The sequence below is a fragment of the Leucoraja erinacea genome, chromosome 17 (assembly GCF_028641065.1).
Source record: "Leucoraja erinacea ecotype New England chromosome 17, Leri_hhj_1, whole genome shotgun sequence".
In the NCBI taxonomy this organism is placed as follows: domain Eukaryota; kingdom Metazoa; phylum Chordata; class Chondrichthyes; order Rajiformes; family Rajidae; genus Leucoraja; species Leucoraja erinaceus.
The window spans coordinates 9,681,255-9,704,107 of NC_073393.1; the positions used below are offsets into that span (position 1 = coordinate 9,681,255).

The following is a 22,853-nucleotide window of genomic DNA, read 5'->3' on the forward strand; positions in this document are numbered from 1 at the left end:
TTTTCTCCAAAGACGTACAGGTTTGTAGGTTAATTGTCTTGGAATTAATGTAAATTGTTCCTAGTGTTTGTAGGATGGTGTCAGTGTGCGGGGATTGATGGTTGGTGCAGACTCGGTGGGCCAAGGGGCCTGTATCTCTAAACTAAACTAAAGTTGTTATTGATACAGAACGATGAAGTGTAAACAAAGGTTTATTCCCTCAAATTTGTAAAATATCCATCGTCTCAATGTCCTCGTACAGAAGACGCTCCTGACAGACTAACCGAAAGCAGACAAGCATTTTCAGGCTGAGAACAAGCTTATCTCAGCAATTTTTGACAGCACCACATTCAGCGACAGATGGGTTTATTAAAATATAATGCTGTGTGTGTGTGTGTGTGTGTGTGTGTGTGTGTGTGTGTGTGTGTGTGTGTGTGTGTGTGTGTGTGTGTGTGTGTGTGTGTGTGTGTGTGTGTGTGTGTGTGTGAGAGAGAGAGAGAGAAAGAGAGAATGGTTCTGCTTGGCATGATCAAACAATATTGCAGGTGTGAAATAACAGTTCTTTGTGAAATTGGTGTGAGTGGTCTGAATTCTACACCACAGTGCTATTCTATTTCAACAGAGAACACGCTCAGTATCCACATAGTCGAGGGATTTTAAAAAACATTCCTCCCTCCCCCTCAAAACCACACCATCGCTGGAGGATGCGAGGAGAGGCTAAATGGGATGTCCTCACTTCACCCTCTACCACCCCACACTCCCTCTCGACAAGCGGTGAATCGGTGGAATTCATTAGGAACATATAAACATAGAAAATAGGTCTAGGAGGAGGCTGATCAGCCCTTTGAACCAGCACCGCCATTCATTGTGATCATGGCTGATCGTCCCCTATCAATAACCCGTGCCTGCCTTCTCCCCATATCCCTTGACTCCACTAGCCCCTAGAGCTCTATCTAACTCTCTCTTAAATCCATCCAGTGATTTGGCCTCTACTGCCCTCTGTGGCAGGGAATTCCACAAATTCACAACTCTCTAGGTGAAAACGTTTTTTCTCACCTCAGTCTTAAAAGGCCTCCCCTTTAATCTAAGACTGTGGCCCCTGGTTCTGGACTCGCCCAACATTGGGAACATTTTCCTGCATCTAGCTTGTCCAGTCCTTTTATAATTTTATAAGATTCCCCTCATCCTTCTAAACTCCAGTGAATACAAGCCTAGTCTTTTCAATCGTAGAAACATAGAAAACAGGTGCAGGAGTAGGCCATTTGGCCCTTCGAGCCCGCACCGCCATTCAATATGATCATGGCTGATCATCCAACTCAGTATCCTGTACCTATCTTTCCTCATATGACAGTCATTGCCACGGAAGGCTGTGGAGGTCAAGTCAAAGGATATTTTCTATAGCAGAGATAGATAGATTCTTGATTAGTACGGGTGTCAGCGGGTATGGGAAGAAGGCAAGAGAATGGGGTTAAGAAGGAAAGATAGGTCAGCCATGACCGAAAGATGGTGTGGGCTTGATGGGCCGAATGGCCTAATTCTTTCGTATCAGTTATGAATTTATGAAGTGAAACCATTCCGTAAGAACACACTGCCTTTGACAATTCTTCACCACTTACCCACAGTATTACCTCTAGTTCTCTTTCCACATTCGCTGCTTGACCAATCGAGTATTTCTAGCATATTCTGTCTTGATCTCAGAAGCCTCAGTAGTTTCAGGATTTTAATTTGCAGGAAGGAACTGCAGATGCTGGTCTACACCGAAGATAGACTCATGGGTGACGTTCCGGGTCGAGACCCTCCCACAGACACCACTGAGATAAATGCTCTGCTTAGATTTTTCTGTTTTGGGATCAGTTATTTCTGAGCGCAATTTCTGAAGAAGGGTCTCGACCCGAAACGTCACCCATCCCTTCTCTCAAGCGATGCTGCCTGTCCCGCTGAGTTACTCCAGCATTTGGTGTCTATCTTCGGGATTTTTATTTTCCATCCTACACTGTCCATGTCAACAAATGTTACCCCAGAGTGAGTGCCAGAGCACATTGTCTTTGCAACAATCACATAGATTCAGAACCACTCAGAGACAACGAAATGCATTACCACTCTCTGGATGTGCTGAGCAGAAATACCACAGGACTTGGAACAAACTGCTGGAAGTACTCAGCAAGTCAGGCAGCATCCAGGAAGGCAAAAGGATAGTTGACTATTCAGCCCTAGATGAGTACCATTCCTTGTTTTCCACAGATGCTTCTCGACCTGCTGTGTTCTTCCAGCAATTTATTTGTTGCTCGAGATTCCAGCATCCAAAGTAATGCAGGTCTATAATATTATAGGAGTTCATCTGTAATGAAGATGATAAATCTTCATCTATTCGGAGATAGAAGAAAGATACTTCATCTACAAGTCCAAGCACCCCAACATGAATAAAGAACTCGCCGAGAGTATTAATGAGGGCAAATATCGAGGACGGCACGGTGGCATTGTTGTAGAGCTACTGCCTTACAGCGCTAGAGACCCGGGTTCAATCCTGGCCACGGGTACGGCTTGTACGGAGTTTGTACGTTCTCCCTGTGACCTACGTGGGTTTTCTCCGATATCTTCGGTTTCCTCCCACACTCCAAAGACATACAAGTTTGCAGGTTAATTGGCTTGGTATAAATGTAAATTGGCCCTAGTGTGTATAGGGTAGTGTTGGGGATGGCTGGTCGGCACGGACACGGTGGGCCGAAGGGCCTGATTCCACGCTGTATCTCTAAACGATATTGTCTCAGTGGCGCCCAGCTGCGTCCAGGGCACTTTCTGTGGCACGCGGCCTTCTGGGTAAACACTGCCGCCATTGCCGGCTCGTTTCCGATGTAAACTTGATCGATCGTACAGTGTTGTCACAAACTGCCTTGATTGCACTTGGGACTGAAGTGTTTACGTAACAGTGAGTTTACATAAGTAACCCATTGCGTAAGACCATTGCGTACGTTTGCATGAAGAGTGCCTGTGTATTCCCGGTGAATTTACTGGATCCACCAAGATGCAGCACAGAACTCCACAAGAGATTCTCCATTCCTGTGGCTATCATACTAAACATGGTCCCCCCCCCCCCCCCCCCTTTTGTCGTGGGGAGGACGGACAGCCTCCCCCCTCCCCCCCCAATCTTTGCACATCCCTAACCCTTTCCACTCATCATTTTAATTTCACGTTTCATGTACCTTGTGTTTCATGGACTGTTGGCAGATTAATTTCCCTCCTGGGATAAATAAAGTTCTATTGTATCGTATCGTATGTGGCAGGCTGCCAGCATTATACTGGCAATCCTGCTGGAGGCCATTGCAGTGGGCGCTGGCCAATTCCAGGCAGTTATGACAGCCATTGTTATAGCTACCAGCTCCAGGCAATGCCCACGGCAGCATCCAAGGAGACAGGCAATCTATTATAATGGCCGGGAACAGCATCCTGCTAATAAACAGTTGTACCGCGAATGTTAACTCAGTACATTTTGCACACAGAGATGAACAGATGTCTAAGTTGCATTTCAGCAAAAAAATAAGTAAATGATTAAACCCAGACTGTCGGAAGCTGCCAGATAGTTTATGGCAGGCCAGACTGACACGGGTTTATAGTGACACTTTCACTCAGTGAACACCTTTGACAGTAGTCAGGTCCAGCCGCAACGCTTACGATGGGATTGACTCGCAGATCTCTGCAGGGATTTGCTCGCTTGCAAATGAACCATGGCTATTACTGACAATAAACGCTCATGATGGGAGACGGTTTTACAGATGGTGCTAAAATCATCCAAACTGGAACTCACCTGTCAAAAAAAGCCACTACCTGAACCAATTCCCCGCGGTGATCATTACTGCTCAGGTCTCACTCCATTATTAATAGGGAACGACGTCTCAGCACTGGCTCTGACCCCGATACTAATAAGATATTACTTATTTATCCTTGTCACGTTATTTAACGCGAGGTAGTCACCACATCACCCACAGCAATAACTCACCGCTCCTGGAAACACACGTGTAGACTCATGAGGACTAGTTGACAGACAGCTGAAGGGCAGAGTAAAGATTGGGGATCGCGTTGGCAACGGGCTCGATGAGGAATCCACGGAGGCTGCAAATCGATATGTGGGACCGGAGGAACGAAGGACAGTGTGGAGCGAGTGTACAGAGACGGGCAGCTAGAGTAAAAGGCAGAGGATAGTCTGTGTGGAGAGATGCAAGATAAAGATTCTTGCATCAATCCATTAAGGTAGGAGTGAGCAGTGTGTGTGAGTGCAAGTGAATGAGTGAGTGAGTGTGCAAGTGTGCGTGTGACTGTGTGAGTGTGCGAGTGACTGTGTGCGTGTGTGTGCGAGAGTGTGTGCGGGAGTGTGTGTGTGCGTGCGCGAGTGACTGTGTGTGCGTGCGCGCGAGTGACTGTGTGTGTGCGTGTGTGTGTGCGCGAGTGCGTGTGCGCGCGAGTGACTGCGTGCGAGTGAGTGACTGTGTGTATGTGTGTGTGTGTGTGTGTGCGTGTGTATGTGTGTGTGTGCGTGCGTGGGCGCACGGGAGTGAATGTGTGGGTGTGTGCGTGCGCGAGTGACTGGGTGTTTGTGTGTGCGCGCGTGTGCTTTCATGTAGCACAAATAACCCGTCTTGTGTAGGAAACCATTGATGGTTTAGTTTGGTTTATTGTCACGCTTATCGAGGCACGGTGAAAAACTTTTGTTTTGCTGAACAGAAAGACAATGCATGATTCCAATCAAGCCATCCACAGTGTACAGATACATAGAGTCAGAGTGATACAGCATGGAAACAGTCTCTTCAGCCCAACTTGCCCACACCGGCCAACATGTCCCAGCTACACTCGTCCCACCTGCCTGCATTTGGTCCATATCCCTCTAAACCTGTCCTATCCATGTACCTGTCCAAATGTTTCTTAAAAGTTGCAATAGCACCTGCATCAACTACCTCCTCCGACAGCTCCTTCCATACACCCACCACTGTTTGTGTGAAAAAGTGACCCCTCAGGTTCACATTGAATCCTATTAAATGATAAAGGGGATGACGTGAATAAGGTTGAATGTAAGATGGCATCCAGTAGAGTCTGATCAAAGATAGTCCGAGGGTCTCCAGTGAGGTAGATAGCAGCTCAGGACTGCTCTCCGATTGTTAGTAAGATGGTAACGGCAATGGTGGGAATGCGAGAGAATTGGGAATGGTCTTTCACAGGCGACACGGAGGAGAGGGGCCTTGCCAACAAAATGGTTATGGAGTAGAAAGAGTCAGCAACTGATTCAGATTTTACCCAAAGGGCCAACATGGTATGAAAGGCAAGAGCGCAGTCTCAATGCTTCCTCTAACATTTGCCACATTTCTCTCACACAATAAACCGGAGATCCGATGTCCTTTACAGAAAGAGAAAAGTAATCAATGTTCTCGAAACGATCCAGTCACGGATGTTGTCCGGGTCATCGGTGATGGTGCTGTAACTACCTTGACAAAGACACGTTCACACAAGGCACGGCACTTCAATAGAATCATCAAGTTAGCCCGAGGAAAAGATTTAGAACACGGCCATTTCAAAAGGAAAGCAGCCCAGGCAAGATAATCCTGTTGCCTGGACACTTGGAATAAATCACAGCAACAGATTCAATGCGAAAAGGAGGTACTTCGCTCGGCTTGAGTTACAACACGTTGTACAGTGAACTTAACTGAAACACAAAGAACTGCAAAAGCATTAAAAATCAAATTGAAAACTCCATGGTTCAATTTTTAATTCTCAACAAGCACAATGACGCAATGTCCCAACCCAAAACGTCATCTATCCACGTTCTCCAGAGATGCTGCTGATGTGAAGAGTAGATGGAGTCAATGGTGGGGTGTCTGGTCTGTGTGATGGACTGGGTTACATCCATAACTCTGCAATTTCTTACCGTCTTGGGCAGAGCTGTTCCCAAACCAAGTCACTGAGGAACTAAATAGAATGCTTTCGATGGTTTAGAAGGATCAGGGGGACCCCATTGAAATTTACTGAATAGTGAAAGGCCTGGATAGAGTGGATGTTGAGAGGATGTTTCTACCAGTGGGAGAGTCTAAGACAAGAGGGCACAGCCTCAGTCTCAAAGAAGATATCGTTAGGAAGGAGGAGGAGGAATTTAATTGGCCAGAGGGTGGTGAATCTGTGGAATTCATTGCCACAGACGGCTATGGAGGCCAAGTCATTGGGTATTTTTGAAGCGGAGATTAATAGGTTCTTGATTGGCATCAGGGGTTATGGGGAGAAGGCATGAGAATGGGGTTGAGATAGACCAGCCATGATTGAATGGCAGAGTAGACACGTTGGGCCGAATGGCCTAATTCTGCCCCTCTGGTTTATGAACACGAGTTACTCCAGCACTTTGTGTAATTAAAAAAATAAAATAAAACAGCATCTGCAGTTCCTCGTTTCAACACAATGTTTAATATTTTGTTGGCGGGGAACCCAAGTCATGAACCTTCACTCAGCTACCAGGTATCTGACCAAGAGCACAAGATTCACTTCTCCAATGTCCTTCTTCCGCAAAGACCAACCATAGAACACACTGCCTCCTTCATGGACCAGATTTAGTTCAGTTTAGTGATACAGTGTGGGACCAGGCCCTTTGGCCCATCAAGTCCACACTGACCAGCGAACCCCACACACCAACACTATCCACACACTAGGGACAATTTACAATTTTATCAAAGCCAATTAACCTACAAACCTGTGCGTCTTTGGAGTGTGGGAGGAAAGCAGAGACAAAAGACAATAGACAATAGGTGCAGGAGTAGGCCATTCGGCCTTTCGAGCCATTCAATGTGATCGTGGCTGATCATCCCCAATCAGTACTCCGTTCCTGCCTTCTCCACATATCCCCTGACTCCGCTATTTTTAAGACCCCTATCTAGCTCTCTCTTGAAAGCTACCCGGAGGAACCCACGCATGTCACGGGGAGAACATACAAACTCCGTACAGACAGCGCCCGTAGTCAGGATCGAACCTGGGTATCTGCCGCTGTGAGGCAGCAACTCTACTACTGCGCCACTGTGCCTTCCTCTCTGTGTACGGTGTGATGTTAAATATTATTAGATCACAGCCACACGACGTGCCTGGAAAGGCTTCATGTTAAAGGCAGGCAGTGTGCGATGCATCACCACTGAGACTGACATGTGATTGTTAACGCAGTGTATTAAGGGAATTGGGAAAAGGAAGGTTAATGGAGTCAAGTCACATACAGGGCACAATATCAATGAGAGTCAGATCAGGACCAGGAGTTGAAATAATCCATTCCCATTACGCGCTGCACACTTGCCAAGATGATTGAAAGGGGAAACAAATGCAGTTTTTGTGGGGAGAAACAGAAGTAGGGGGGTGTCAAGTGGAAAGAAACAGGATCACTGTTTGAATGATCTAAAGGCAAGTCAGTGACCACACGATCTGGGATACTGCTCACTCCTGTGGTATAACAAGGATTTGTTGTTTGCCCAAACAGTGGCAGAGACGCGGGTTGGATCTTGACTCACTGTGTTGAGTTTCCACCTTCTCCCTCTAACTGCGTGGTGTTTCTCCGAGTGCTCTGGTTTCCTCCCACATCCCAAGGACATACAGGGTTGCAGGTTAATTGGCCCTCGTGTGTGGGAGGCGAACACAGAATGACACAGAACTGGCGCGCCAGTGAGCGAGGGTCGGCGTGGACTCGGTGAGCTGAAGGGCCCCGCTTCCACGCTGTGCCGCTAAACTGAACCAGATATTTAATACTAACTTTGTTCAAGGTCCAATCAAGCACTATTAGATCATTTCTGAGCGTGTGAATGACTTCTGCAGATTATTTTAAGACTCTACGCTGGCAAGTCACCCAATGGGGTCAAGGAAAGAGCGTTCACGTCGCGACCCTGTTTCCACCACCAAACACAAGATGCGACAAGACAGACACCATTGTATGCAGATGCCGAGATGTGTGTTCAGCTCTGGCTGGTCAATTCTAATCTTGTGTGTGGACTCGATAAGAAGAAGTCACCCTATTACACAGGTGGATTCTAGTCTTATGTTCCACACACACACCCAGCGTCTACAGATGCACCGTAAAAAGCTTACAGTTGGGTCACACTCCAACTTGATGTGGGAACAGCTCTGCCCAAGACCGCAAGGAATTGAGTGTTCATCTCTAGCCTTTGTCCAACATGTGCCGATCAAACACCTTCCTCACCCATTGGCCTGCCATGCGTTGCCCTGCCCCCACACTCTGCCAGCGTTTCTCCCCCTCCCCCCCCCCCCACCCCACCCCTGCAATCAGTCTGAAGAAAGGCCCTGACCAATAACATCACCTACTATCCAGATTTCCCAGGGATGTTGCCTGACCCACTGACTTACCACAACACGTCGTGTCTGTTTGACACGATATGACACCATCAAACTTTACTTATCCCAGGAGGGAAATTGAACTGCCAACAGTTATGAAAAACAGCGATACATGAAAAAAATGGTTTGCTTTGGTAAACCAGCGTCTGCAGTTCCTTGCTTCCACATCACAAGGACAGGATGGTCTGGTCTCAGCTGCAATGCAAGTGAAGGCATTTTACGGTATTCAAGTCTGAAGAAGGGTTTCGGCCCGAAACGTTGCCTATTTCCTTCGCTCCATAGATGCTGCTGCACCCGCTGAGTTTCTCCAGCATTTTTGTGTACCTTACGGTATTCAAGGCTTTTTTTTGTGATAGGAGCAGAATTAGGTCATTCGTCCCATCAGGTCTACTCTGCCATTTAATCATGGTTGATCTATCTCTCCCTGCTAACCCCATTCTCCTGTCTTCACCCCACAACCCCTGACACCCGTACTAATCAAAAAAACGTTGGCCATTGACAGGCCTTTCCATTTCCGACATTACAAAGTGACTGGCCTGCACACTGCTTGCAAAGTGCTTTGGACCGAGGCAATTCCTAACAGGTATCAAGTGCAAGCCAGTATTTCTTTCATTACCCGCTGAGGAACCAGAAGATGGCAGAAATCTCCAAGATGTCTGAAAGCAGACAGCAGCAATTATGAGGAAAACGGCCTTTGGCAGCTTCCTTTGACAAAAAAGGTTTTACATTCTGGCAGGCTCTTTCATTCATTTAAGGTCAAGTTGATTTTCTGATGTGCAGCAATAAATCCACGGAAAATATATCTGTACAGTGGACTCGGAACAAGATTTCCTAAACGGCTAACAGTAAATGTCAGGACATAAATCCACAGAGGGTTCTTAAATCACCACCGTGTGGCTGCACAGTCGTTCCAATGACAACCGCAGTGTTGCGACTAAATCCACACGGACTCTCGTTTTCACACCTTACCCTTCCTCATCTCTGTCTCCCCCTCTCCCCCGACTCTCAGTCCGCAGAAGGGTCTCAATCATTCTACCCAGAGATACGACCTGTCCCGCTGAGTTGCTCCAGCATTTTGTCTCCATCCCATCATGAACTCACTTTGCCCCCCAATCTTGTCACCCTTCCCACCCGCACAGCAACTCCAGGCTCATGTGAAAATCGGCCGGGAAGAAACAAGCAAAACCATTGCACAGTCGCAGTTACACCCAATGTCTTGCAAGAGGTTGAAAAGTTTAAAATTAGAGCAAGTTAAACAATTATACAGTGCTTACAGGTTGCCAAGGGCAACCTCCCGCGCTTGAAACATGATCAAAAACGAAGGTTATTCTTTAAAGGCAGAACATTTTCAGCCAACATGGAAGCCAAGTCCTTAGGCCCACCGCGTCCACACCGACCAATCACCCTTTACAGTAACACTATCCTACATATTAGCGACAGCTTAACCAAAGCCAATTAACCTGCAAACCTGTACGTCTTTGGACATGGAGGAAACCGGAGCAACAGGAGAAAGCCCACGCGGTCACAGGGAGACTGTACAACACCCGTCATCAGGATCGAACCTGGTCTCTGGCGCTGTGAGGCACTAACTGTACCACTGCACCACCGTTAATCCAAAATGGCCAAAGCAAACAACAGTAGAATTTAAAGTAACAAAAAATGGTTTGGGAATTAGCAATGTATCAAATAAAACTCACACAACGAATTCTTCACTTCATGGACGGTGACTCCGGGTGCCCTGGCTTCCTCCCACACACCAAAGACGTGCAGGTTTGTAGGATAATTGGCTTCTGTAAAATTGTCCCTGGTATGTTGGGAGTGGGCGAGAAAATGGGATAACATAGAACTAGTGAGAACTGGTGATGGATGGTCAGCGTGAACTCAAAGGGCCGAAGGGCCTGTTTCAACACTATCCCTAAACTAAAAAGAACATAGCAATGACACTTTGGCATCTGGCCCCCACAGTACATGCTGAACAGATGATGCAACTCGCAGTGTAGTTAGCCTGAGAACAAACAAAACTCACAGTTTTGTCCATTGGACAGTGTACAAAATAACATGAAGCATCCGTCGAGGTTTTTCTTTTAAAACACACACATTGTACTGTGGAGTATTTTTGTACAGATTTATGATATTTTTGGAATTCTTCCCAGGTAACCAAAAGAACAAGGAATTCTTTACTTAGTTTAGTTCTAGAGTGCGGAAAACAGGCCCTTCGTCCCACGCCCACGCCAATCAGTGATCACCGCACACTAACACTATCCTACACACACCAGGGGCAGTTTTACATTTGTTTACCAAGCCAATTAACCTGCAAACCACTTATGTCTTTGGAGTGTGGAAGGAAACCGGGGCAGCTGGAGAAAACCCACGCAGGTCACGGGGAGAACGTACAAAATCTCTGTACAGACGGCACCCGTGGTCAGGCTCGAACCTGGGTCTGTGGTGCTGAAAGCGCAGCAACTCCACCACTGCGCCACCGTCTCCCTGAACTTGCCTCATGTTGCGGTTTCATTCAGTGCTTTAAAAAAAGACCTGTTATCTCTCCAGATTTAGGTGCTTGGTGTGTAGCCGAAGGAGCTCGTGGGTAGAGTTGATGAGGTGCTGGGGAGTTTACACATTGCCCTGGAGGGAGTCATTGTCACAAATTGGTACCCTTCAACATTTGCTCCTCAGCCAGCTGGAACCAACCCAGATTTAGCTGAAAATACTCTGCTGTTGATTTGCAAAAATAGGGGATAATATTCAGACTGCTCACTAATATTTGCAAACACAAGGATGAGATCTATATTTATCTGCTGTGCGCTGCAATTCAGAGCAGGGCCCTTTGTTCTGTTTTAAATCCGTTATTCATGCCCAACGCATAGTTAAGATAGAAAAAGTATGTGAAGCAGAATTTATCAAAATAAGAAATCACTTTTCAAAATAAATTGCTTCCGTTTTTTTCCTTCCACAGCTCCTTGCAGTGGGAGTCCAACATTAATCTTTGCTCGTGTTAGCCTCTAAAGTAAACGTGGAGAGCCTGGAAGGTGAGGTGGCGCAGCGGTAGAGTTGCTGCCTCACAGCGTCAGAGACCAGGGTTCAATCCTGACTACAGGTGCAGTTTGTACAGAGTTTGCACGTTCTCCCCGTGACCGCGTGGGTTTTCTCCGCGTGCACCGGTTTCCTCCAACACTTCAAAGACGTACAGGTTTGTAGGTTAATTGGCTTCTGTAGATTGTCCCTAGTGTGTGGGATAGAATTAGTGCACGGGGTGATTGTTGGTTGATGTACACTCGACGGGCTGAAGGGCCTGTTTCCACACTGTATCTTAAAAACTAAAACTAAGACAAGGGTTGGTTTTATCATCATGCTCTGTACAGACAACATTTAGTTTAGAGATACAGCGCAGAAAAAGACCCTTGGGCCCACCATGTCTGCACCGACCAGCAATCCCCATGCACTAGCACTATCCTACACATACTGGGGACAATTTACAATCTACAGAAGCCCATTAACCTACAAAGCTGTATGTCTTTGGAGTGTGGGAGGCAACTGGAGAACAGCTACGCAGGTCACGGGAAGAACGTGCAAACTCCATACAGACAGCACCAGTAGTCAGGATCGAACCCGGGTCTCTGGCGCTGCGAGGCAGCAACTCGACCACTGCGTTGCCGTGCGCCCATCGTGGGCTGAAGGGCCTGTTGCTGTTCTGTCCTGTGATTTGTAACCTTTTTGAGTTTGTAATGTCAGATCAAATTCAGCTGTGAGGTAGGTCTGTGCTGGCGGAAGCAAGCCGGCCAGCGATCGCTCGGTCAATGAATAATAGATGCTGGGGCAGTTCCCAAAAGGTGATGACAATAGAGCGATCCATACGTCAGCGGGGATTCTAGAGACCGCTACAGCAGCAGTGAATCAGCAAACCCAGAGGCTAAAGGACAGGGGAAAGCCAGCAAAATAATGCAGAGATCAGTCGGTAAAGGATTTACAAAGAGTAATAGCCAGCCCCTGATGAAGTTATGCAAAGTTGCACAGAGGAGTTAACCCTTCCCCAATATCCCTTGCAGTTCATTCTTGGGGTTAGTTCATTCATTTTACAGCTTCACTCAATTATCAATTGTGAAGGTTTTAGGTCATAAGGTTGTAAGGAATAGGATTATGATTTTTGTTTCCCCAGGGTCACCGACTCATGCAAAGGCTAATGCAACCTCCAGTTATCTTGCCCCAATGGGCCAGTCGTTTTTAAACATTCTCTCACAACGCGACTTTAGACTTTAGAGACACAGCGCAGAAATAAGGCCCTTCGACCCACCGTAACTGCGCCACCAGCAATCACCCCTTACACAAACCGGGGATGATTTACAGTTTTTACCCAAGCAGATTAACTGGCAAACCTGTACGTCTTTTGAGTGTTGGAGGAAACCGGAGCACCTGGTGAAAACCCACGCAGGTCAGAGCAAGTGTTTAAGAAGGAACTGCAGATGCTGGAAAAGCGAAGGTACACAAAAATGCTGGAGAAACTCAGCGGGTGCAGCAGCATCTATGGAGCGAAGGAAATAGGCAACGTTTCGGGACGAAACGTTGCCTATTTCCTTCGCTCCATAGATGCTGCTGCACCCGCTGGGTTTCCCCAGCATTTTTGTGTACCAGGTCAGAGGAAGAATGTGTAAACTCCGTACAGACAGCACCCATAGTCAGTATCGAACCCGGGTCTCTGATGCCGCAAGGCCGCAACTTTACCGCTGCGCCACTGTGCCATCCAAGGGGAGGCACTGTGGGAGGCCATTTGGCCCATTGTCAATGCCAGCACCCACATCATTCCCATCAATTCTCCCCATTTCCCTATGAACCGATCTCCCTTACAAACCCATGAACCCCAAACAACGAACAGTGGGGCCTTTCACGATCAAACCTACACGTTTGCAGCAGAACATGGAAACTACAAACTCACAACATCGGATGTCAGATTGCTGGTGCTTTGAAGCAGCAGAACCGTCAGCTGTGCCACTATAATCACCCAGTCATCCTGTGTAAGACACAATGTGCTGGAGTAATGCCCCTGTCCCACTTAGGAGACCTGAACGGAAACCTCTGGAGACTTTGCGCCCCACCCAAGGTTTCCGTACGGTTCCCGGAGGTTGCAGGTAGTTGCAGGTAGTGGAAGCAGGTAGGGAGACTGACAAAAACCTCCGGGAACCGCACGGAAACCTTGGGTGGGGCGCAAAGTCTCCAGGGGTTTCCGTTCAGGTTTCCTAAGTGGGACAGGGGCATTACTCAGCAGGTCAGGCAGCATCTCTGGAGAACGTGGATAGGTGACGATTCGGGTCGCAACCCTTCTTCAGACGTGCAGGTTTAGTAGATTAATTGGTCTTGATATTTTAAAAACTGCTACTGGCATGTAGGGAGGCACAAAAAGCTGGAGTAACTCCGCGGGACAGGCAGCATCTCTGGAGATAAGGAATGAGCGACATATCGGGCCTTCTTCAGTTCTCGACCGAAATGAAAGTTACTCCAGATTTTCGTGTCTATCTTCGGTTTAGACCAGCATCTGCAGTTCCTTCCTACACGCTAGTGTGTAGGGAGTGGATGTAAAAATGGGATAACATTGAAGGAGTGTGAACAGGTGATTGATGGTCGGTGTGGACTCAGTGGGCCTCAGGGCTTGTTTCCCTGCAGTATCTTTCAATTCAATTCAATACTCATCAAGCTACTTCAAGGACCATAGAAGGAAAGTAAACTCCCAGTAATTTATAGCACAGTAAAAGTCTATCTATCCCAATAGATCAATGTTACTGTTTATGCTCCATGCGAGCCTGACTGTTTATCCTTCTGCCATTTCCTTTCTTCCTGCTATATCAATGTTGTTTCCCCTTGAATTCATCAATGTTTTTCACCTCAACCACTTCAAGACTTTAGCAAATCCCACATTCTTACCATTTTCTGGGAAAAGGCGCTTCTTCCAAATTCCTTACTGGGGGGGGGATTAGTTTCTATGGAAGATCGACACAAAATGCCGGAAAAACTCAGCGTGTCAGGCAGCATCTCTGGAAGAAAGGAATGGGTAACGTTTCGGGTCGAGACCCTTCCACAGCCTGATGAAAGGGTCTTGACCCAAAACGTCACCTATTCCTTTTCTCCAGAGATGCTGCCCGACCCGCTGAGTTACTCCAGCATGTTGTGTCTATCTTCCGTGTAAACCAGCATCTGCAGTTCCTTCTTACAGAATTAGTTTCTATCTCATTTAGGTTTAGGATTGCTCCTTAAATGCAAATATTTTCTCTACACGGCCCAATAAAATCACCGTAAAAGTCTCAACCATCTTCAATGCTCCAGAGGAATGAACTCTGCTCTCAGATTAGATGGATCCTACCCCATCCTGCACCATCTCCAAACATTCTTCCAAGCGGATTTAATCCCGTAAGCGCGAGGAACTAAACTAGGAGTTCCCAATCCATGTTTCACCTTAACCCACCTTGTTGCCAGAGGCCAGTGAACAAACACTGCTCGCTTCCCACAATGCAGCTGGGCAGCGCTCCCCTTGAACGGGGTTAATAGTCAACCACAATGGACTCTGAGGCGTGTCACATACAGGCTAGACCAGGTGGGAACGGGCAGACATCCAAAGGTCTCAATTATACCAGAAATCTCCAACCTGCTAAGTCCATGCTCACCATTAAGGGGCTGTCCCACTTGGGCGACCTAATTGGCGAGTTTAGAAGAGTTTGAAAAAATGGCATGTTGAAGACCTCCTTCAACTATGTTGAAGACCAGCTTCGACTTGCTACGACTAACTTCGGGAAAATTGGACACCGAATAGTGAAGAGTGAAGACGACCTCCTTCGATTTCCTTCGACTATGATGAAGACTATCTACGACTACCTTCGACTACCCTCGATTACCCACGACCAACATGCCGACCAACTACGACCTACTACAACGAGTTAAAAAAAGTATCAATTTTTTCCATGGCGACCTCTTTTTACTTGCGGGCATATTTTAACATATTGAAAAAACCGCCGCGTCCTAGCTGTGGCCTCGAGTACGCGGAGACCACTCTCGAGCATGAAGGAGAGATACGAAGACTTCCTATGACCTCGTGACCTTTGAGTCTGGTCGGCACAGACTCAAACCCCCTTGCCCCTCCTTTGCCGGCGAAGCCCTGTTCCTTTCCACAATTTAAAATATATTCCATTATGAAAGCTATGGAAGCATCTGCTCTCATAGTTTATCAGGAAGTATAACAAAGAAAGAACATTTCTCACAGCATAAAACCAATTCCTCCTTTTTTTTGCTAGTTATCACAAAGTTGAATATTTTGGCTCCGACTTCTCGCTAGGCTATAAAACTAACGTGTCTTTTTTTTTTTTCCAATTTTGACCTGAAACATTAATTTTGTTTCTCATTCCGCAGATGCTGCCTGACTCACTGTGCATTTCCACCATTTATTTTTTGACTAGATCACGTTTCCAGCAGCAGCAGTTCTTTGATTTTCCTGCAAGTTCTCTTGCTAGTAACTCACCTTCAGGTTGCACTTGGAGCCTGCGACTAACAATCCAAACATAACCTCCCCAAACGTGGGAAGCCTTAATTAAATCTCCCTCTAATCTCTCGGTCTTGCTGTTCAACGTTCTGGCTTTCACTGTTTCTCTGCTTAGCTGGGGCTATTCCGACAATCCTGTTCCGCTTTCCCTCCCAATTCAACCAGAATTAGGCAATGCTTTGCTTGCAGTTCATCCAGTGATGTTTTTAATAAGTCTGGCTTGACTTCATGGCTTGTATTCTCCTTGCCTCTATTTATAATGGCAAAGATCGCAAATGCTTTTTCAGCAACTTGTCAATTCTTGCTGCCACCTACGCACAATGAGGAACACAGAGGATTCTCAACGCTCGGCTGCACGCCGTTACTTCCATTGCCAACTATTTTTAAAAAGTGTCTAAACACAATTTACGCAATTTAATTTATAAATATTAATATGTGCTTTCAGTGAATTGCTTGTTTGGTTTTACATGACACTTTTTTTTGTGTTTGCAGAGGCAGCACAGTAAATGAAAGCAGATTGCAAGCTGCAGGAGTCCACGATTTGTTTGTTGTTCCAATCCACAGCCTTCAGCCAAATGCACAGCTCCGTTGCGAAAGATCCAATTAATTCCATTCCACGTGTAATGCCAAAAAAAAAAAAGGGGGTAGGAAAGAACTGCAGATGCTGGTTTAAACCGAAGGTAGACACAAAATGCTGGAGTAACTCAGCGGGACTGGTAGCATCTCTGGAGGGAAGGAATGGGTGAGATTTCGGGTCAAGACCCTTCTTCAGACTGATGTCGGGACAGAGATAGAATGTAGTCGGAGATAGTAAAACTGGTGGGAGAACTGGGAAGGGGGAGGGAATGGAGAGAGAGGGAAAGCAAGGGCTATTTGAAGTTAGAGAAGTCAATGTTCATACCGCTGGGGAATATGACGTGCGGTTCCTCCAATTTGCGCTGGGCCTCACTCTGACAATGGGGGAGGCCCAGGATAGAAAGGTCAGATTGGGAACGGGAGGGGAAGTTAAAGTGCTGAGCAACCGGGAGATCAGGTAGGTTAACGCAGACGGAGCGGAGGTGTTCAACAAAACAAATTTGGTCAATTCATTATCTCCTTTTCCACAGCCAACAATGGACCATTGTGGGCTCCACCTTTCCTTGATCATCAGTGCTGGCTTTGATTTGTTCTTTTGATACCTCTCATTCATTTTATTTTCTTTGTACCTTTTCTACTTTCCCTCTCACCCGACTCTGTCTGAAGGGTCTGAAGGACCTAAAACGTCACCTATTCCTTTTCTCCACAGATGATGCCCGACCCACTGTTACTCCGGCACTTTGTGTCTATCTTCTTTTAACACCATGTCATCCGAGCAGAGAATGTGTCACTAAATTACTCATGATTCACGAGTAATTGTGAGCGGTGACAGACTTTAATTGTTAAATAAATATACAGTATTTAAAATAAAGCCTCCTCCTCCTATATTTAGAAAGAGATCTTTGCTCTTAAAACTCTTCAGAAGAAATAAGTGAAAATATTTACAGTTCATCCACAGAGGCAAAAAGAATAAGCAAGGAATTCACAGGGAAGCACTTAACACAGGGCAAGAGTTCAATAAATGGCTGAACATAACGTAATAGAGTATACATGGTAATGATAAAAGGATCAATAAAGCTGTTAGCCAATATCTAATAATAGGTTATGAAACATTCTCCAAAAATGTTGTGTCTCTAACTCAGAGCTATTGTATGCTGAAGGTATCTTCACCAGAAAAAAAATTCAAGGACATGCCATAATGCAAGTATCGATAGACACAAAATGCTGGAGTAACTCAACGGGTCAGGCAGCATCCCTGGAGAAAAGGAATGGGTGACGTTTCGGGTCAAGACCCTTCTTCAGACTGAGAATCAAGGACAATGGAAACAATAGACAATAGGTGCAGGAGTAGGCCATTCGGCCCTTCGAGCCAGTGCCGCCATTCATTGTGATCATGGCCGATCATCCCCAATCAGTACCCCATTACTGCCTTCTCCCTATATCCCCCGACTCTGCTATATTTAAGAGCCCTATCTAGCTCTCTCTTGAAAGCATCCAGAGAACCTGCCTCCACCACCCTCTGAGGCAGAGAATTCCACAGACACACCACTCTCTGTGAGAAAAAATGTTTCCTCGTCTCCGTTCTAAATGGCTTACTCCTTATTCTTAAACTGTGGCCCCTGGTTCTGGTCTCCCCCAACATCGGGAACATGTTTCCTGCCTCTAGCGTGTCCAAGCCCTTAACAATCTTATATGTTTCAATGAGATGCCCTCTCATCCTTCTAAACTCCAGAGTGTACAAGCCCAGCTGCTCCATTCTCTCAGCATATGACAGTCCCGCCATCCCGGGAATTAACCTTGTAAACCTACACTGCACTCCCTTAACCTTGTAAACCGATGCTGCACCCCCAGAAACAAGAGATATAGATTGTACGCTGCCCAAGTCTGACCCGCTGAGTTACTCCTGCTTTCTGTGTCTATCTTCGGTTTAAACCAGCATCTGTAGTTCCTTCCTATATATATATAATTAAAGTATAAATTGACACAAAATGCTGGAATAACTCGGCGGGTCGGGCAGCATCTCTGGAGAAAAAGGATGGGTGACTCTGAAAACTCTGAAGAATGGTCCCGACTCAAAACGTCACCCATCCTTTTCCTTCCAGAGAAGCTTCCTGACTCGCTGAGTTCCCCCGCCAAAGATAGACACAAACTGTTGGATTAACTCAGCGGATCAGGCTCTGGAGAAAAGGAATAGGTGACGTTTCGGGACAAAATGCTGGATCCCAACGAAGTATCGCACCTGATCCCAGACAATACTGGGGTGTCAGGGCAGGTCTAACTATAAATATAAGTATAACTGAACAAGGGTTTTGGCCCGAAACGTTGCCGATTTCCTTCCCTCCATAGATGCTGCTGCACCCGCTGAGTTTCTCCAGCATTTTTGTGTACCTCAGGTCTAACTATACCTGTATGTGCAGAGACAACATGGATGGCAAAGGGTGGCTATCTAAATGTACTGAAGCAACAAGGCCTAAACCAGCACTTCACATTGTGATGGGAACCAGCCCCTTTACAAGAGATCTGTAGTCAATAATCTGTTGCTTATAAACTACTAAGATTGGATTTAAACGTTTGCTGAAACTAATGGCTAGTTCTGCTCTTAGATACAGGGAGAATGTTTGATCTCCATCGGACATATGTGTGTTATGATTGTGTTTATAATTTGTTTGGTTGTTTTGTTTGCCTTTTGCACAAAAGTCCGCGAGCATTGCCACTTTCATTTCACTGCACATCTCGTATGTGTATGTGACAAATAAACTTGACTTGACTTGACTTATTTTATCTTGTACGTGTGCCTTATCTTTAACATTATGCTTCATGTTTTATTAGATATCACCAAAGATTGCCTTTAATGAAGCTATGTAATCACATCAATGAGCACACCGTTTTATTGGGATGAGACGCAGTGTAAAAATACGTTTATATTCTATAGTCTAAGTGGCTGGTGTCCCTAGTGTGTGTATGAGAGTGTTGGTGTGCGGGGATTGCTGGTCGGCACGGGCTCGGTGGACCGAAGGGTCTGTATCAACACTGTATCTCTAAACTATACACCACAGCACTCGTAATATAAAACTTTGCAATATTCACAATCTCCATTATATTAAACATTCATTACCTGTAATATTATCTAATGATGATGACTGCAATGGGGAACAAAAAAATCACTGGATGTGAAACACCTTGAGGACTTGAATATTGTTAGCTAAACGCAAGCTCTCTTTATGATCCACCCCTTTCATTCTCCTCTACCCTTCCTTACTAAGGCTCTGTGCTGGTGCTGATGTCCAGTCCCATAGTTAAGTGTTCATTGTCCATGTCTGAGTCTGGTTAATGATCAGGGGCAGGAATCTACATCTCTGATCATCAGTCAGGTTGAATTGTAATACATGTCTCGTCCTTTAATCTCTTCACTACAATCTCAGCAAGAGGGTTGCATGGTGGCGTAGACGCTGCCTCATGGAGGCAGAGACCCCGGTTCAGTCCTGACCTCGGGTGCTGTCTGTGTGGAGTTTGCATGTTCTCACTGTGACGACGTGGGTTTCCCACAGATGCTCCAGTTTCCTACCTCATCCAAAAGAAGAGCAGTTTGTAGGTTCATTGGCTTCTGTGAATTGTAACTTGTCCCGAGTGTGTAGAATGGCGCTAGTGTACGGGGTGATTATTGGTCTAAAGGTCTGTTTCCACACTGCATCTCTAAAGTCTAATGTCGAATAGGTACAGGAATCTTGCTGGATGACTTTGGTTGGTGCTAATGGTCAAGATCAGGTAACACGTCATATAGAAACAAAGAACTGCAGGTGCAAGGAAAGACACAAAATGCTGGAGTAACTCAGCAGGTCAGGCAGCAACAGTCTGAAGAAGGATCCCAACCCTACTCATCAACTATCCATGTTCTCCAGGGATGCTGCCTGACCCGCTGAGTTACTCCAGCACTCTGTGTCTTTACTAACACAACATATAGTTCATAACTGAGATTAGCAGAGGACATTTTGATCTGCAGGGCTGCGACATTAAGCGTGGCCTTGCAATCAGCCGCTAGCGAGCTCCTTTATAGCATGGACAATTGGAAAATAAATGTTTTGAAACTTGCAATGTGTTGGATGAGATAAAATGCATGGGATCCACGAAGTGAACAAGATGGTTTATTTTGCACAATGGTAGTGGCAGTATGAATGTGTGTCGCCAGACCTGCGTTAGATTGCTTTGTAATCACTTTCTGAGCATTTGCAGAGCCGGTGAGAATTTACCAGCACTGTAGAAAAGCAATCTCTCGGTAACTAAAAATCCTGTTAATATTCTTGAAAAAAAAAAATGGCACAGAAGTCCAGTCTAAAAGGCAATTTCTGCAGAAGATTGCAACAGGGAACAAAGTTCAAAATAAAATCTAACTGCACCTGATGATACAGTTCTGTGTTTATTTTCATTTTCCCAAACTTCCAAACGTACTGGCTATCACCCTTATAGAATGTTATGGTACTGTACCTTATTCCATAAGCTCGGGCACTGTTTGATTCACTGCAACCGCATAGAGGATATTGGACATTGGCTGAGGAATTACAATGCTGAGAACTATATTCTGCAAGATCACTGTGCAGGAAGGAACTGCAGACACTGGTTTAATCAAAGGTAGAAACTCAGCGGGACAGGCAGCATCTCTGGAGGGAAGGAATGGGTGGCGTTTCGGGTCGAGGCGCTTCTTCAGACTGAAAACCCAAAACTTCACCCATCCCTTCTCTCCAGAGATGCTGCCTGTCCCAGTGAATTACTCCAGCATTTTGTGTCTATCTTCTGCAAGAGCTATATTCTGCACTCTGTATCTTCCCCGTTGCACTATCTATTGTACTTTAGTTTAAACTAATTGTATCTATGTATGGCATATCTATCTCTATCTGGTATGTTAGGGCAGCACGATGGAGCAGCAGTATAGTTGCTGGCTTCCAGCGCAGAGATCCAGGTTCGATCCTGACCACGGGTGCTGTCTGTATGGAGTTTGTGCGTTCTGCCCGTGACCTGCGTGGCTTTTCTCCGGTTTCCTCCTACACTCCAAATACATACAGGTTTGTAGGTTAATTGGCTTAGTATGAATGTAAACAGGTCCTAATGTATGTAGATAGTGTTAATGTTCAGGGATCGCAGGCCGGCGCGGACTAGATGGGCCGAAGGGCCTGTTTCCACACTGTATCTCTAAACTAAACTAATCTGATCTGTTTGGATAGAACACAAAGCCAAGCTTTTCACTGTACTTCAATAAACCTAATTATTCGGTCTATCATGCTTCTGCTATCCACCAACTTCCACATCAATATTTAGTTCCAGCACCCTGAATTTTTCCCCCTTTTCCAAATATATATTCAACTTCCTTTTGAAAGTTACTATTAAATCTGCCTCTAATAACCTGCACTCCAGATCAGAACAAATTTCTGGTGTGGAAAAGCAGGCATGATTAGTAAGTTTGCAGATGACTCTTAAGTGGCAACATTGACAGTGAAGATGGTTTTCAAGAATTACAACAGGATTCATTTGTCAGCTGGGCAAATGGGCTGAAAAATGGCTGTCAGAGTTTAATTCAGATCAGTGTGAGGTGTTGCATTTTAGGAATGTTAAACAAGGACAGACCTTCACAGTGAATGGTGGGGCCCTTGGGAGTGTTGTAGAGCAGAAGGATCTAGGACTACATGTACACAGTTCCCTGAAAGTGGCATCACAGGTAGATGGGGTGGTGAAGAAGGCTATGACACACTGGACTCCATCAATCCGGGAAATGAATATGGAAGTTGGAATGTTTAAGAAGGAACTGCAGATGCTGGAACAATCAAAGGTAGACAACAATGCTGGAGAAACTCAGCGGGTGAGGCAGCTTCGATGGAGCGAAGGAATGGGTGACGTTTCGGGTCGAGACCCTTCTTCATAAGTTGGAATGTTATGTTACAATTGTACAAGACATTGGTGTGACCACAATTGCTGTATTGTGTTCAGCTTTGGTCACCCTGCTATAGGAAAGATGCCGTTAAACTGGAAAGAGAGTAGAGAATTTTTATGAAGATGTTGCCAAGATTCAAAGGCATCAGCTTTTGGGAAAGGTCAACTTTTTTCCTTGAATCACTGGAGGCTGGGACTTTATTCCTTGGAGAGCAGGAGGCTGAGGAGGGGTCTAATAGAAATGCATCAATTCATGAGAGGAATCCTAGAGTCTTTTCCCCCATGGTAGGAGAATCAAGAACTAGAAGGTATAGGTTTAAGATGAGAGTGTAAAGAAGCACCTGAGGGGCATTTTTTCCCGCACAGAGAGTGGTGGGTATATGGAACAAGCTGCCAAAAGTAACTGAGGCAGGTACAATAACAACACTTAAAATACATTTGGACAAGTACATGGACAGGAAACATAGAAACATAGAAAATAGGTGCAGGAGTAGGACATTCGGCC

At 45.8% G+C, this 22,853-nt stretch overlaps 1 protein-coding gene across 1 annotated transcript in view; it reads right to left on the minus strand.

The window, feature by feature from the left end:
• Nucleotides 1-22,853, minus strand: part of bcar1 (BCAR1 scaffold protein, Cas family member) — a 204,296-nt gene that overhangs the window by 175,991 nt on the left and 5,452 nt on the right.